The 16,348-nt window shown below is 48.5% G+C and overlaps 2 protein-coding genes across 12 annotated transcripts in view; both read right to left on the reverse strand.

The window, feature by feature from the left end:
• SRSF11 (serine and arginine rich splicing factor 11) overlaps positions 1-16,348 on the reverse strand; it is a 339,983-nt gene that overhangs the window by 192,296 nt on the left and 131,339 nt on the right. The gene's annotated exons all lie outside the window — the stretch shown is intronic.
• Positions 1-16,348, reverse strand: part of LRRC7 (leucine rich repeat containing 7) — a 332,198-nt gene that overhangs the window by 146,540 nt on the left and 169,310 nt on the right. The window contains exon 2 of one of the 11 annotated variants that reach the window (XM_075424243.1): positions 6,058-6,185. The exons of the other annotated variants lie outside the window; for them this stretch is intronic. The gene's annotated coding sequence lies outside the window, so the exon portion shown is untranslated. The remainder of the gene's footprint in view (positions 1-6,057; positions 6,186-16,348) is intronic. 11 annotated transcript variants of the gene reach the window in all.

Here is a 16,348-nt window from a genome sequence, read left to right on the forward strand (position 1 = left end):
ATGCTCCCGAGTTGAAAAAATAACGGGCAAGGGTTACAAAGTCACTTGAAGCATGAACAGAAAGCCAAAAGTCGGACTCGGAGAAACAAGTAGAACCCCGTAAAAAATTTCCAACTCAACATTTTTCCCCTGAGAATAGTACATTGCCAGAAATGAAACTTGCCACACAGACATTTTCCTACAAGAGCTTTGTTTCCCAAACAGGAGGTGGGACAATGCTGCGATCGACTCCAGATGATCCATTCCAACCTTTCTAGAACAGAATACCACAGCCAGCTCTTCATGTAAATGCCCTGTGTCCTCTGCCAGGATTTATTAAGGGAGCCGACAGGAAAGATGGGGACAATCTGTTTAGTAGGGACAGCAGTGACAGGACGAGAGGTAATGGTTTGAAACTAAAACAGGGTAGGTTTAGGCTGGAAATAAGGAAGAAATTCTTTACAATGAGGGTGGTGAATCACAGAATCACAGAATGGTCGGGGTTGGAAGGGACCTCTGTGGGTCATCTAGTCCAACCCTCCTGCCGAAGCAGGGTCACCCAGGGCAGGCTGTAGAGGATCTTCTCCAGGCGGGTCTGGAACATCTCCAGAGAAGGAGACTCCACAGCCTCCCTGGGCAGCCTGGGCCAGGGCTCCGTCACCCTCAGAGGGAAGAAGTTCTTCCTCATCTTCAGCTGGAACTTCCCATGTTCCAGTTTGTGCCCATTGCCCCTTGTCCTGTCGCTGGGCACCACTGGAAAGAGTCTGGCCCCATCCTCCTGACACCCACCCTGCAGATATTTGTAAGTATATGTTAGGTCCCCTAAAAACAGTGAAACACTGGAACGGGTTGCCCAGAGAGGTGGTGGAGGCCCCATCCCTGGAAACATTCAAGCCCAGGTTGGACAGGGCTCTGAGCACCCTGATCCAGTTCGCGGTGTCCCTGCTCGCTGCGGGGGGGTTGGACTAGATGACCTCTGGGGGTCCCTTCCGACCCAAAACTTTCTATGATTCGATGATTCTGTGATTCTATATGCCAGTTCTATATCCTCTGCTACATTAAGCATCTGGATTCCAGGGCAATGAAGTGTCTCAACTTACCACTTCTTGGTGATTTCCTATGAAATTCTGCAGCCTTTTCAACCCAAAAGAGCAAAAAAAAAAGAAAACCCAGAGACTCCACGGTCTGACCAGCCACTGTCTCCAGGCAACCAAAGCTCTCCTCGAAGCCGGATGCTTCCAGCAGGCAGTGGCTCCAATGCGGCTCCCGCGAGACACGCGGCGCACCCGGCTGTACCCACCACGAGCACCCGCGCTCTGCGGGAGGAACGAGGGGCAGGAGGGAGGGAGAGGGTGTCTCCAGCAGCTGGAAAACTCGTGACACTGACAGTACAGATGGAATGGAACGAGTAATGTAGAAACCTCCCCATCAAGCTAAGCTACTCGCTACACAGCAAGGCCTGTTCGTTTATCCTCGTGCATGATTTCATCTCGCCCTTGGCAGCTGCACGACACACACACAGCCAGTACCAGTCACCCACAGCCCCAGTCAGACACGATCCGGGACAAGAAAACATCTCAGAGAGGGGGGAAAAAGGCGTACATCAGAAATGTTCCTATTCAGTATTTTTAGGATAAAGACAGTAAGGAAAGTAACAATTTTTAAAAGCCTCGTATCAAAGCCGTCCACATTCTACCACAGAACGCTTGCTTTGTACAGCACCCCCAGGGGAAAACTGTTTGCGTAAAGGCTTTTAACCAATATTTATAGGTCCAGCAACAATATTTCAAAGCCTTTGAAAGGCAGCCCTATAGCTCTTGGCTAGGCTCCTTCGTTATTCTCCCGTTGTGCATGGAAAATGGCACCACGCGACTGTGCTGCTGTAAGATCCCCCGCAAAAACTATTTCAAAAGCAGCTGAAAAATCAAGCACTTCAAAGTCAAGAAATGCCCCAAATAGGTCGCCCTTACAACCTTAATTTTGCCTGTTTTTATGACTGCAGCGTGACACAGCCTTCAACCGTACGGTGTTACCAACATGGTCTGGGCTCCCCGCGAGGTGGGAGCACTCTGAAAACCAAGGTGAGCGTGTGACAGAGCGTCCCAAGCACAGAGAAGTGCAGGACATTACACAGCTGTGAATTCTTGTTCATAAACATGGGAAGAGGAACAATTTCATTGCAGAATTGCTGCCAAATTCCCCCATTCTGCACCAGATGCCTGCAGCGCCGGCGCTGAAGCCTACTCTAACAGCGCTTGGGAACAAGATGCACACGATATTTCCTCAGTCCTCAGAAGCTGCTCTGACAGTTAGCAAAACTTCAAACTTTAAAGACAAAAAACAAACCAAGAACAAAATAACATTTAGCTAGAAACAAACCGGGGGGGGGGGGGGGGGGGGGGAAATACATAAATAAATAAACAAAAAACAAACAAACAAATACATAAAAAAATAAAATAAAATAAAATAAAATAAAATAGAAAAAATAAAATAGAATAAAATGAAATAGAATAAAATAAAATAAAATAAAATAAAATAAAATAAAATAAGCTTCATAACTTATAAGCAACTAAAAATGTGTGGATATCCTGGAAATCACTCAGCCTGCTTAATTACACCTATTGATACTCTTCTGTCTCTAAACCAGAGAGGAGCAGATGTAGCATTAAAAATTCAGCCTCAGACGAGTAAACACCAGTTTCAATATAACAATAAAGTAGTTCTCTTTAGCGTTTAACTTCCCGTTAAATTTTAATGAGGGCAAAGATAAAACAAGAAACAAGGAAACAGTCTTATAATTGTCCACTACAGGTGGTATAGTGGGATAAATGATTGAGAACCTGTTTCTGCAAGCAGCAACTGGATTTAAACATAAAGCCTGACATTCTCAGCTATCAATATGTTTGAACATGGCCCAAGACACACCAGTACCGCCTTCCAAACATCTAGTTTTTATCCCTCTTACCCAGTTCAGCCCACACCTAGCTAACACAGGAGTGCTTCACTGATTTCCACTTAAAAACTTCGGATAGAGCTGAACTTATTAAGGCCACTCTTATTTAGGTAGAATCCGTGCTCTGGATATCATAAACGCATATTTGGAGAAAATTATTCCAGTGGCATCGTAAGTAAATCTTTTCTTCAGAACTCATCATACCCGGAGGCGCGTACAACCTGAAAACACAGCACCTCACAACCAGTTTCTTCCAAAAAGCACGTATTTTGTCAGAAAAGCTGTTCCAAAGGGCCAAATTCTTCAGCCACTAAAAAACATTTTTCCTCCAGATTAAACTGTTTGTTTTTTTAATGTCTAACCTTGATTTGCAGCCTTTAAAATAAGAAGAGAGCGAGATTCTGAGCATGCCAGTAATTATTTTCCTACGCTGCTGTGCCCTTCCCAGGCAGGAGGCAGCAGGGGTAGCTCTCTTTGCACATTACGGGTTAGATCCCACAGATTTCCAACACACCAAATGTTTTCTGCTGCAGAAACATCTCTTATGGATTAAGTGAGAAATACAGCCGGGCATCACTCGGGAGCATCACAGATTGCTTCAGATCCGCAAACGTGGCAGGCTCTCCTTCTTCCATAACCAAGTACTTATTACATCATTGGATTACTAATAATTGCGAACCTTTTTTTTCGCACTTCTTGATGCGGCTTATTCACAACCTTCAAATCATTCCCCCCCTTCCCCCCGACCAGCAGCACAGTGAGAAATAAACGGGTTGACTGGTGCGGCGGACTGGGCACTCCCGGGGAGCGCCTTTCACGGCTGGATCTCCCGGTCGAGCGGGCTGAGCAGCAGAGCCCCAGCGCAGACCATCTCCCAGCACGCACCAGTACGTTACTGGCAAGCGGTGGAGAGGACAGGTACGTTCCCGACCAACTGCCAGCAGCTAAGCCCGAATGATCCACCAGGGACTCACATGTACAGCGAAAGGCAATGCGTACAGCGGCGTTATTGCCTCTAATTATCAATAAAACCGTCAAAACATTCCTGTGCAAACTAGAGACGAGTCTGGGCATGTATTCATGCCCCAGATACTGGAGTTCACCAGACTCACGTTGTCTTAAATCAGGTGAGGACCTGATTTCCACGTATAAAATCACAGAATGGTTTGGGTTGGAAGGGACCCTAAAGCTCCTCTGGTTCCAACCCCCCTGCCATGAGCAGGGACATCTCCCACCAGCCCAGGGTGCTCAGAGCTCCATCCAACCTGGCCTTGAGCACTGCCAGGGAGGGGGCAGCCACAGCTTCTCTGGGCAGCCTGGGCCAGGGCCTCACCACCCTCAGGGGGAAGAATTTCTCCAGCTTGTAATACTTTTATTCTTTCGTCTTCAATATTTTTGCTGTCAGCAGTGTCCCTCTCTTTTTCTCCACCCTGACTCCTGTTCTAGAAAGCCAGCTTTATGACTATCGCCTTCTGGACCCAAGGGTTCATACTTACCAATGCACTACCACAATTACAAGGTTGAATATGGCTTTAGAAAGTATAAACCCCATTTTTCATTATTTCACTGCTGTTTTGCGAAAGAAAGTTTGTAAAGAGACAGCCAATCCTATTACAGGAACAGAACATTATTTCCTACAAGCCTCAATAAGATGAATGCTCCATTTGAGGTACTGTGACTTCCCAAAAGGGGACAGAAAACTGTATATAATGTAATATAATGGATTTCAAAAGACTGTCCGATACAGCTAGCTTTGGGTTTCCTACTAAATCACATACAAACTATTGGGAAAGCCATTCTCAAAATGGATATATCACACTTCATTTTTGATATGAGCATTCAAAAAATTGGGGGAAATGCAAGAACTGTAGCAAAGTATTACAGTCTCAGCTGACCACGGAAACCATACACACGGCACGAGGCGCTACCAAACATCATTCTGCATACAGAATCACAGAATCACAGAATCACAGAATAGTAGGGGTTGGAAGGGACCTCTGTGGGTCATCTAGTCCAACCCCCCTGCATAAGCAGGGTCACCTACAGCAGGCTGCACAGGACCTTGTCCAGGCGGGTCTTGAATATCTCCAGAGAAGGAGACTCCACAACCTCCCTGGGCAGCCTGTTCCAGTGCTCCGTCACCCTCAGAGAGAAGAAGTTCCTCCTCATGTTCAGACGGAACTTCCTGTGCCTCAGTTTGTGCCCATTACCCCTTGTCCTGTCACTGGGCACCACTGAAAAGAGCTTGGCCCCATCCTCCTGACACCCACCCTTCAGATATTTGTAGGCATTTATAAGGTCCCCTCGCAGCCTTCTCTTCTTCAGGCTGAACAGGCCCAGTTCCCTCAACCTCTCCTCGTAGTGGAGATGCTCCAGTCCCCTCACCATCCTTGTAGCCCTCCTCTGGACTCTCTCCAGTAGCTCTTCATCCTTCTTGAACTGGGGAGCCCAGAACTGGACACAGTACTCCAGATGAGGCCTCACCAGGGTAGTGTAGAGGGGAAGGAGAACCTCCCTTGTCCTGCTGGCCACACTCTTCTTGATGCACCCCAGGATCCCATTGGCCTTCTTGGCAGCCAGGGCACACTGCTGGCTCATAGTTAACCTGTCGTCCACCAGGACACCCAGGTCCCTCTCCGCAGAGCTGCTCTCCAGCAGGTCCACCCCAAGCCTGTACTGGTGCATGAGGTTGTTCCTCCCCAGGTGCAGGACCCTGCACTTGCCCTTGTTGAACCTCATCAGGTTCCTCTCTGCCCAGCTCTCCAGCCTATCCAGGTCACGCTGAATGGCAGCACAGCCTTCCAGTGTATCTACCACACCTCCCAGTTTGGTGTCGTCAGCAAACTTGCTGAGGGTACATTCTAACTCTTCATCCAGGTCGTTGATGAAGAAGTTAAACAAGACTGGGCCCAGTACTGACCCCTGAGGGACACCACTTGTCACCAGCCTCCAACTAGACTCAGTTGGCAAGAGGTGGCATTTGTTGAATACATCATTTAACCTCCAAGAAGAAAAGTCAGATGCATCTATAAACAGCACCCAAGAGAGGATTCTTGCCTGGGCAAGAGTACCTAGCTTATCCCTCAAAATCAGAAACCGCTGTCTTCCATTACCAGAAATTCTACCTGCAAGTTCCACACCGCGAGTCTGGAGCTGTTACGCCGGACACACAGAACGGAACTGAGCTGGAAACAATCAACGCCACAGTTCAGCAGAACCACTTCCTTCCACTTTTTCAGATGAACAGCTTTTCCTGTCCCATGAAAAAAAAAAAAAAGTCTTAAAATGGTGATTAATTTCTAAAATTTCAAATGGAAACTTCTAATTAAAGACAAACTTTACAATGAGCGAGCGACACCACGTTTCCTGTCAATGCGCATTCCCCGTTCTTCACAGCATTCAGACTTGGAAAAATGCATAATTCCATTATTCTCCGCAGCAGCAAAGTCTGCTTTCCCATGGACATATGCTTTTTGTTCAATGTCCTTCTGGTCAGCGGAAGCTTTTTCTGCAGCAGGGATAGTTACAAACTCTGTTTGCTTTGGGGCTCTCCTCCATGAGCTCACTTCAGAACCTTCCTCCTCGAAGGAGGCCGCTTCAAGGTCTTCTTTTTCTTCCGACCCCAAACGTGGAAGCACGTCAGTATACTGGAGAACTCTGCTTGTCAAATTGGACTGAAATCAGCCAACAGGATGAAAGGTTCCCAGGGCAAGACAGAGGGAAATAGATACACATACACTCATTAAGTCTGACTCGATGGACTCCAGGCCAACTGAGTAATTAAGTTTGCTAATCTGGAGCCACACTTTGCCTAGCTGTGCAGTGCCACTAAAGTCGGAGCTCTGACGGAGGGGTAACTGAATCCCAGGAGGCTGCAAATGGCACCGTAGAGAGCCCTGGGTCTCCAGGCTCCTTTGCCCAATATCTTACTTCAGGGTATTTGGAAGTCTGGAAAAGTTTGCCGAACTAAAACCCATATGAAAACAACAGCCACCGCCTTCTCTGGAGGGACATCTCATAAACCTCAGGTATTTTTATCATAACCTTCAAACTGGATGTTCCCAAGATTATCTCCCTAAAACTAATTTATGGCCCTACTAGGTTCACACTTGAAAAATCAGAGCGATTGTAAGTAATCTAAATATATTTATTTCATATGGATCATGCCACTATGAGTTTATTCCCAGGAAATGTAAGCCCGTGCTCTGCACCCCCAGCAAGGGGACTGGAAGCCAGTGCATCCAGCCAGTCACATCCACTGTTAGTAGGAGCTGGAGTTCCATGGGAAGGAATCCAGGGTGGCACCTCCTGCAGCACTCTCTGTGTATTTCACTTAAGTGGCATTCATAGAAAGAGTCCTTCTTTGCCAGCTGTTACACACCTTGCCTACGCCATGCTTTCGCTCGATTTTCTCATGCAGTAGAAGTGTTTATATAAAAAAAAAACCAACAAAACCCAAACAGAAATGTAGCATTACGCAACATTTTTAACTGTTTTCAATTAAGGTAAATAATAACACATCTTGCTGTACTTGCTTATATGCAAGCATCAGCAAAGCGAAAGAAACCATAAGCATTTGTAATACCAAAGTGGTCTCAAATGTCAGTGCATGATACTGAAGTAATTTTCCTAACCTGAATTCTATAAGCACCTGGCAGTATCCATCATCTTCTGAAGTCATAGAAGGCAGTTTTGGAGGAGAAAAAAAAAAAAAGCATGCAGCATGAATGATATATTCATAATTCTGGGCTATATTTTGTCATCCACTGCACTGTAAATCAGCTTTACAGCCAACTCAACCGACTCTCGCAGCCTTTCTTTTCAATGGAAAAATCCCCCAGAGAAAACTTCTCCCTTAGCAGTACATCTTCCATTTTCGCAGCTGGCTTCCAATACCAGCACGGTGATGACAAAAAGGCACAAAGGTTTCCTTAAACGCAGGAGTCACCGTCTTCAAGGGCAGCTAAGCATACGACCCCCAGCTGGGTGACGGCAGCGACACGTTTAAGGACAGGGAAAACTGCCAACAGCACAAAAAAATGGAGACTATATATCCCAGGGTTGAAGTATATTCTAAATGAAAATGAAGGTGCTCTTGTCGTCTTAGCTTGCCACAGAAACTCTGCAGGGAACGTGGGGGACAACTGAAAATGGGAACCTCCCATTCACAGGTCAGTACAGCTGGCTCTATCCACTGGGCCTCCTTCTGAAATAACTAAGATGAAGTTGCTTTGATTTAGACTGACCTTTTACAAGTATCTGGGCAGTACAAGCTTTATGTACAATCCTATGAACAAAACAATGCTGCCACTTCTTAGGCAAAATGTTCAACACCTTTGAAAGTCCCACATGCCGCTGCTCAGGAGCCATGAACGACGAGTGAACACAAACCAACGTCATCAACCTAATATATACTTACAAATATCTGCAGGGTGGGTGTCAGGAGGATGGGGCCAGACTCTTTCCAGTGGTGCCCAGCGACAGGACAAGGGGCAACGGGCACAAACTGAAGCAGAGGAAGCTCCAGCTGAACCCGAGGAAGAACTTCTTCCCTCTGAGGGTGACGGAGCCCTGGCCCAGGCTGCCCAGGGAGGTTGTGGAGTCTCCTTCTCTGGAGATATTCAAGACTTGCCTGGACAAGGTCCTCTACAGCCTACTGTAGGTGACCCTGCTTCAGCAGGAGGGTCGGACTAGATGACCCACAGAGGTCCCTTCCAACCCCCACCACTCTGTGATTCTGTGATCTGTGTATCTAGCTCATTAATACTGCCACGAGCTATCAAGAAACTAAGTTGCTCACCAGTCCCCGGCAAAGAGATCAGCCCACTAAGTCGTGGAATCGCTCCCGTTCACCCCAAATCTGTGAGTGTCTTTCACTAAAAAGCTCAGAAAATAGGGACTTTGTCTCAGTGGTATTTCCAGCAATTGAAATAATTCAATTATCATTTTAAGAGCTTAAAAACTGCACATCGTTTCCACAGAAATGGATTAGCTGGGACATGCCTATCGAATGCTAGATGGATCCTGATGCTAGGGGATAAAACAAGGTCATTTCTGCAGTCACTGACTCGCTCTGTCACGGCTCCTTCTCTTACGGATACCTGGCAAAACGAATTGTCAAGGGGTTTCCCATCCAGTTATTTTTCGGCAGGAGGGCTGGACTAGATGACCCACAGAGGTCCCTTCCAACCCTGACCATTCTGTGACTTTTAAGGCAAACAAGTCATTTCAGACCCTACATCAAGCTTGCAAACAGCTCTCTAGAATGAAGCCTCTAAACTTTTGTTTCTTTTTCTGTGCAGAAAACATTCGTTTCACTTGAGAAAGGGTGATTACGTTCTTCATTACCCACCTTGCACATAAAAGTGTCTTTCAGGAGAAGTAAATGTGGTTTTTATCGATATAGGTTAAAGCCCAGTTTGAAAACACGTCCGTTGGCGTCTATTCAGTAACCACCAAGCTGCTGGAAACTCGGGCAGTGCACAGACGTACGTCAGTAACGTCAGAGACGCTCGGGAGGGGACGGCAGGCGCAGCGCATCCGTACGCCGCAGCGGGGACGCGGCGAGGGGCACCGCGCCCCGCAGCCAGACTTCAGCCCCAACACACAGCGGGGACAGCCCTGACGCGCGAGGCACGGTGACACGCGAGGCACGGTGACACGCACGGTACAGACAACGACTGCAAACTGCCTTCGTTTCACTTCAAGAAAGATGAGGAGCTACTGGAGAGAGTCCAGCGGAGGGCTGCGAGGATGAGGAGGGGACTGGAGCATCTCTCCTACGAGGAGAGGCTGAGGGAGCTGGGCTTGTTCAGCCTGGAGAAGAGAAGGCTGAGAGGGGATCTTAGAAATGCCTCTAAATATCTGCAGGGTGGGGGTCAGCAGGACGGGGCCAGACTCTTTCCAGTGGTGCCCAGCGACAGGACAAGGGGCAATGGGCACAAACTGGAGCATGGGAAGCTCCAGCTGAACATGAGGAAGAACTTCTTCCCTCTGAGGATGACGGAGCCCTGGCCCAGGCTGCCCAGGGAGGTTGTGGAGTCTCCTTCTCTGGAGATATTCCAGCCCCGCCTGGCCGCGGTGCTGTGCAGCCTGCTCTGGGTGACCCTGCTTGGGCAGGGGGTTGGGCTGGGTGACCCACAGAGGTCCCTGCCAACCCCGACCATTCTGTGATTCTGTGATTCTGTTTCGCTTCGGAAAACAACTTTAGCAAGTGTAAATGCAACTGTATTTTATAATATTCTGATTATATTGCGGCGTCTCTCCTAAAAGGAATTAAAAACCAGGGTATTCATGTTCGACAATTCACTGGCACAGTATCTGCTGTCAGAGGATGCTTGCTGTAATACGCAGCAGAGATCCCCGCAACGCATTCGGTTACATTTGAACCACAAACTTTTAAGTACGCCAGAAAAAAAAACATCTGGATGCACTGCCTTGAGAACTGTAAGAAAACTGAATATATGGCTAATAATAAAATTTCACCGCTAAAGATGGTCACATGTTTAATAACAAACATTAGCCAGTGTTGTATAATTTCTATAATTTAGTATCTCATTCAAAGGTCTGTTTCTCAGTACAGCCAATTTCAAGTGCTCAAAAGCTACACAAAGATAACACCAATTTTATCCCGTGTATGAGGGCAAAATCAGGATGAGTAATATTTCTTCAACTCCCTGCCACAGAACTGTATACAAGCCAAAGTTCTAAATGGATTTTAAAAGGCGTTCAGACACATCTGAGGGAAAAAAGGCCACCAAGCTGAGGCAATACACGGACACAGTGCCTGGTTCAGGGACTCCTTAAGGGGCTTCGTATTATTCGGATTTAGGAAGGTGTACCAGGGAATCACAGCATCCCAGCATGGTCGGGGTTGGCAGGGCCCTCTGTGGGTCACCCAGCCCAACCCCCTGCCCAAGCAGGGTCACCCAGAGCAGGCTGCACAGCACCGCGTCCAGGCGGGGCTGGAATATCTCCAGAGAAGGAGACTCCACAGCCTCCCTGGGCAGCCTGGGCCAGGGCTCCGGCACCCTCAGAGGGAAGAAGTTCTTCCTCGGGTTCAGCTGGAACTTCCCATGCTCCAGTTTGTGCCCATTGCCCCTTGTCCTGTTGCTGGGCACCACTGAAAGGAGTTGGAAGCCTGATCTTACGTGGTATTCCTACAAATGCCGTATGCTTTATTCTAACAGAGCCTGGAACATCAGCGTGCCCACCCTGGTTTCTGCTTCTCGCTGCCATTAACAGCTTCCTGGCTAACGAACCACCAACCCCTCCAGGAAAATCACAGGACAGCAAAGGGAGAGCCTGTGGGGAGCCATGGCAGGACATGATTTACTGGCACTGTTTGTACCAGCAGAGACAAAGCAAGCTTTCCTCAGAGCTCCTAAAACACCCCGGCTTTCTGGGAGACCCAGCCTTCTCCTCCTGCCACCCTCAGCCTCCTCCCCGCTCCCGGCAGACGCGGCCAACAGCGAGCAGCAGCCCGAGGAGCAGCGCAGACGCTTTAGCCCTGATTCGATGTCCTGCCCGGCCCTTCAGCCGTGACTGCCCTGCTGGCCAGGCCAGCCGCAGCCCACCACCTCGCTGAAGTGACCCACGCGAGCTCTGCGGACATCAGTGCCGTTTTGTTCAGGTCTGCTCACAGAAAGAGCACGAAACGTGCTGCAGGATGAGGTCACCGGCATCCAGTGCTGCAAACGTCCTCGGAGAGGCATTCAGCGGAGGAATGCCCTTTAGCTAGTACTTACCTAACAGCAAACATTTGAAGACTTAGGTCCTCAAAGATTACAACTAAAAAACCCCAAAACCTCAAACCCCCCAAAACCTCAAACCCCCCAAAAGCACAAAACCCCCAGAGATTAGTGCTCTGTCAAGCCAGAAAAATAAATTTGAAAGGGTTTGTTTAAACAGGCAATCTAGGTATAACAGGCATCTAGGTGGTTCCTTCGCAGCGTTGCATGGACAGGACAAAAGAAGGGAAATCAGACGCTGAGTCAGGAACGATTTTCCTTTTTTAATGAACAAGGAGTACACACAAATGTCTGCTGACAAAAGCAGCTGATTAGGAGAATACTAAATCAGAGCGGATAAAGGAGAAAATACTTCCCAAATGTGGAAGACTGTAAAAAGAGACAGAAGGCCTCATGGAACAAAGCTGAAGTGCACACGAAAGACAGCAAAGAAAGCTAAAAAAGACAATCACAGAATCACAGAATGGTCGGGGTTGGCAGGGACCTCTGTGGGTCACCCAGCCCAACCCCCTGCCCAAGCAGGGTCACCCAGAGCAGGGGGCACAGCACCGCGTCCAGGCGGGGCTGGAATATCTCCAGAGAAGGAGACTCCACAGCCTCCCTGGGCAGCCTGGGCCAGGGCTCCGTCACCCTCAGAGGGAAGAAGTTCTTCCTCATGTTCAGCTGGAGCTTCCTCTGCTTCAGTTTGTGCCCGTTGCCCCTTGTCCTGTCACTGGGCACCACTGGAAAGAGTCTGGCCCCGTCCTCCTGACATCCACCCTTAAGATATTTGTAAGCATTTATTAGGTCCCCTCTCAGCCTTCTCTTCTTCAGGCTGAACAAGCCCAGCTCCCTCAGCCTCTCCTCGTAGTTGAGATGCTCCAGTCCCCTCATCATCCTCGCAGCCCTCCGCTGGACTCTCTCCAGTAGCTCTTCATCTCTCTTGAACTGGGGAGCCCAGCACTGGACACAGCACTGCAGATGGGGCCTCCCCAGGGCAGTGTAGAGGGGAAGGAGAACCTCCCTTGTCCTGCTGGCCACACTCCTCGTGATGCACCCCAGGATCCCATTGGCCTTCTTGGCAGCCAGGGCACACTGCTGGCTCATGGTCACCCTGTCGTCCACCAGGACACCCAGGTCCCTCTCCGCAGAGCTGCTCTCCAGCAGGTCCACCCCAAGCCTGTACTGGTGCATGAGGTTGTTCCTCCCCAGGTGCAGGACCCTGCATTTGCCTTTGTTGAACCTCATCAGGTTCCTCTCTGCCCAGCTTTCCAGCCTGTCCAGGTCACGCTGAATGGCAGCACAGCCTTCTGGTGTATCTACCACACCTCCCAGTTTGGTGTCATCAGCAAACTTGCTGAGGGTACATTCTAACTCTTCATCCAAATGAAGACAATGGGACAACCGCCCGCCACACGTATGAAAATAATACACGAGTAGTAAGGAGAGATCAGTGCCTGGAGAGCAGTGAGATAAGCTACATCATGAAACAAATTATGTGCTTTGAGTAAGGGAAGCTAACTCCTTCCTGTTGTCCCCAGAGGGAAGCGTTACGGGGACCGTAACCCACTCTGCAGCTCAGCACCTATCCCAGCGTCCTTGCTGGTGGGAGCAGGGAGCGAACCGCCTGCAGAAAGCACTGCAGCCCGCTCTGCGTACACGCACGTGGCCCTTACTGCCAAGAAACGAGTGAGCAGAGCCAGGACCTCGCGCTCTGCTATTTTGCTTCCCATCGGCTTACGAAGGATGAAGACAGTAGCAGCAAAAGTTGGCTCTAAAAAGAGTCAGGAATCGTTCATGTAAAACATCGACGAAGGAGTGAAAGGGACTCGAGTGAGGGGAAAAGTGAGGAGGAACACTGTGTTTTGCCTCGGTGGCCATGAGGGAAATGGAGGGGAAAAAAGCTTCTTCCAAAAGTTAACAGTTAAGCACAAGTCTAATATGAGAGAAAATTACTGCAAAAAAACTGAGATGGAAGAGATTAGAGCCACTAATGATTCATTCCGCATTAAACGGAGAAGGGATTGATGAAGGGGAAAAAAAGAAAAAGAAACCAGCCCAAATCTGTAGGAAGAGCTCTAACGCCGGAAAATTAGAGAACTTGGACAAATATGTGCTGAGCAAAACTAATCAGCACTTTGCCCAGATGACAGGCGATACCTAAACCATGCGCTAATAAGAGTACAAAGAAAGGCATGAGAAAGGAAAGAAGCACGAACAAAAGGCAAATTTGTTATGGCTGCAAATCTGAATAGGGATTAAAGACACAGCACAGAAGTCAGAAACACACATTTCATGATTACTGACAAATCTACCAAATAAAAGCATCTTGCCACCTTCCTGATGCCATAACATTCATCAATAAATTTTAGAAATGGAGGAAATCAGAAAGTCACGTTGGAATAATTCCTAAAAAGAAGACAACGTGGAAACAAAATCTTCTTTTGTATGAACGATGATGTAAAAGCACAGAAACAACAACCGGTTCAAAGAGTAAACGGCACCTTAAACAAAACTTGTACGGTCTTGGCAAGTACCCCAAAGTTAACCTGGAAATCCTGCTGCTCCTAGAATGAGATGGCACTCTCCCTGCCTCGGATTTTCAAACTTTCTGTTAAAGAAATTGGGTTTAACATCCAGCAACAGGAAAGAATCCCGGAACGTCCTAAGCGCTGCCCACAGAAGTCTGCTGGCCAGAGCAAGGCAGCAAAGGCTGGGTCTGTGAGGACACCACAAAGCAAATGTGTGACAAAGAGCAAGGCAGAGGCAAAGCAAGTTTGAGAGACTCTGGGTTAAGAAAGAAGATACTGACACAACGGACAGCACCAAATTTTCACTTCACCCATTATATTTCATATGTTTTCTGCAAACAGTTTTCTAGTTTCACTCTGAGAAGTTTGGGGAAAAAGCATTGGTAAAATCTGGTTTGCAAAACCAAAAGTCTAAACCCCTACCTACGTGAGCTATTCGCCCCTTTCCTGAATCGCTGCAGTCATTAACTCCATCAGGAGCTTGTCTTTGTGCTTCAGGCCATCAATAATGATTTCCAAACAAGGCAAAACCAGACCTGATACCCGGAGGAGGTGCCTAGCGTGACAGCGTTTCAAGGGATCGTACCTCCGTGAGCCAAGAGGCGACGAACCACTCCGTCACAGAGTCACAGCATGGGGGGGTTGGCAGGGACCTCTGGGGTCACCCAGCCCAACCCCCTGCCCAAGCAGGGTCACCCAGAGCCGGCTGCACAGCACCGCGGCCAGGCGGGGCTGGAATATCTCCAGAGAAGGAGACTCCACAGCCTCCCTGGGCAGCCTGGGCCAGGGCTCCGTTACCCTCAGAGGGAAGAAGTTCTTCCTCGGGTTCAGCTGGAGCTTCCTCTGCTTCAGTTTGTGCCCGTTGCCCCTTGTCCTGTCGCTGGGCACCACTGGAAAGATCTTGGCCCCATCCTCCTGACCCCCACCCTGCAGATATTTAGAGGCATTTCTAAGGTCCCCTCGCAGCCTTCTCTTCTCCAGGCTGAACAAGCCCAGCTCCCTCAGCCTCTCCTCGCAGGAGAGATGCTCCAGTCCCCTCCTCATCCTCGCAGCCCTGCGCTGGACTCTCTCCAGCAGCTCCTCATCTTTCTTGAAGTGGGGAGCCCAGCACTGGACCCAGCACTGCAGATGGGGCCTCCCCAGGGCAGAGCAGAGGGGGAGGAGAAACCCCCTCGACCTTGACCTACCACCGTCGGCTACGAGGTACCAGAGACAGAAAGCAAAAAGACAAGGGTCAACGTTAAAGCCTCCTCGTGCAATAACTCTGGTGCCAGCTGCAGAGCTGACGGTACCACCACAGGGATGTCTGCCAGCAACGTGGACCCGCGGACGGTGTTCCCAGACACGCTCGCTCCACACCACTGCACGAACGACAAAAATGCATCCACTACAGCCAGACCTTAGCACAGGGTGCAGTGCAGGATTTACCATGCCCCTCGCTGAGTATTTAGCTTCAGCTTTACGTTTCAGAGTATTGAAACATTTCAAAGCACATTAGGGGAGTTATTTTCCTGTTTCTTTAAATTGAAAGTGACATAAATTAAGATGCCACAAGTTGTAAATGTAAGGATGTTAAGAGTACAAACTGCAAGGATGCACACTTTCATTCTATGCATGTTATTAATCTTTTTTTTTTTTTTAAAGCAAAGGATTAAAAGAGTGAAAGCAAGAGATAAGTGAAAGGAACAGATGACAAAATGGGTTTGGGACTATCAAGTAAGTTCCTCTGCAGCTCAGGGAATTATACTGGGAGAGTGCAGATGCACACTTGGCAGCCCGCTGGCAGTCCTGCCTGCTGCTGTGTTTACTGCATTAACCAGAAGGAGCCTCGGAGGAACTCCCAGGCTTTAGACCACCATCTTAGCAGCAGTGAGAATACGTAAGCCGTGATTTTACCTCTCATGCTCAACTCAGAAACCCAAGAATTAACTCTACTGCAGATGCTCACTGCTTTGCACATCTCTGCCCGACTGGATCAGTGATCCCCTGCGCACCCCGGGACGGGGCTGGGGCAGGAATGGGGGAAGGAGATCTAATGAGCCTTTTTATTCTACATCCACTTAGCTTTTTCATTTTAATTATTGGTGAATACAAAGAAAAAGTACATATAATGTTAAAATAGTCCCAAATCATTGCAGTATTAGTATTTTAGTTAT

Source organism: Opisthocomus hoazin, chromosome 6 (genome assembly GCF_030867145.1).
Source record: "Opisthocomus hoazin isolate bOpiHoa1 chromosome 6, bOpiHoa1.hap1, whole genome shotgun sequence".
Lineage (NCBI taxonomy): Eukaryota > Metazoa > Chordata > Aves > Opisthocomiformes > Opisthocomidae > Opisthocomus > Opisthocomus hoazin.